The following is a 1,396-nucleotide window of genomic DNA, read 5'->3' on the forward strand; positions in this document are numbered from 1 at the left end:
ATATTATTACAATTAACATAGTCATTGTGTAGATGGAAACTTGAGGCTCTGATATAATATTATGTAGTCTGTGTAACAAAATAAATGGGTGGTTGAGCTGAAATTTGAACTTATTCAGTTAAAATCATCATTCCATGCTCTTAATTATGTTCATGATTGCTTTGGAATTCAGGGTAGTTTTGAATGCTCTCAGATGATATTGGAATATTTTTCTCATTTCCATGTAAAGATATGCCATTCATGAGTATTTAGACACAGGCTTGTGAATAAGGGCTCTTTAGGGATGTCATTCAGATTTAAACTCAAAATTCTGAAGTATGAAGAGAATTATGTTATTTTTGTCTCCAAATTTTTTCTCAATTCTTTTCATTCAAGGTTTAGATGCCTTGAATGACAATGTGACAAGTTACAGAATTATTCAACAGGGAGGTCCTTCTGGATCTTCGAAGACCCAGTTTCCAATATGGGTGAGAGTATGCTCCATATTTTCAATAAGAAATTCTCAAAACAGCAGCTGGATATCTGAGAATTCAACTCAGTTCTAACACTATCTACCTAGGGGTAGAATCAGATTCCACAAGTAAAAGGCTCAGTACAAGACTACCTTTCATTTCAGACAACGGTGGCAAGCTCGGGTTACCTGGTGCTTCTGATCAATTGGCTACAAATTGGAGGTTCCAATAACCTACTTCTACTCAGGGTGCCAGTGGCAAATCCAGGTTGTTACCTATAATTCTGACTCACTGGTTATAAATCAGAGGTTTCCACAACACCCTCTATGGGTTTATTTTTCTAGAATGTCTCGCAGAATTCAAGAAAATCCATTTATTTACTAAACTACCTATTTATTACATAGTGTATTAAAAGACATGGATCAACAGCCAGATGAAGAGATATGAACGGTTAAGTTAGGGCGAAGATCCAAACACGAGAGCTTCTGTCTTCTTGAAACTTGGGGCCAGCACAGTGGCAAATGGAAGTATTCTGGATCCTCAACATGTAAGCTCTATGAAAAAGGCCTAGGAGCTGTTCTGTTGGGTTTTTATGGAGGCTTCATTATGTATTCATTATTGACTAAGTCATTGGCCATTGGTAACTGAGGCTACCTCAAGCCCCTCTCCTCTCCCTGAAAATCAGGGGATGGGGCTGAAATGTTCAACCCTGTAGCCACATGGTTGGCTCCTCCTGAAAACCAGTACCCATCATTAGGTGGGGGCCAAAAGCCACTTCTTTAATATAATGAGAAACAAGTGTTGCTTTTAATCACTTAATAAATTTCAAGAGATTTGGAAGCTCTGAGCCAGAAACTGTGAATGAAGACCAAAATATATCTGAGAAATATATCAGAATTTGGTCATCATTAAGGTGACCAGATTATATTTCTTATAAATCACAA

Source organism: Pteropus vampyrus, unplaced genomic scaffold (assembly GCF_000151845.1).
Source record: "Pteropus vampyrus isolate Shadow unplaced genomic scaffold, Pvam_2.0 Scaffold156, whole genome shotgun sequence".
NCBI classification, from domain to species: domain Eukaryota; kingdom Metazoa; phylum Chordata; class Mammalia; order Chiroptera; family Pteropodidae; genus Pteropus; species Pteropus vampyrus.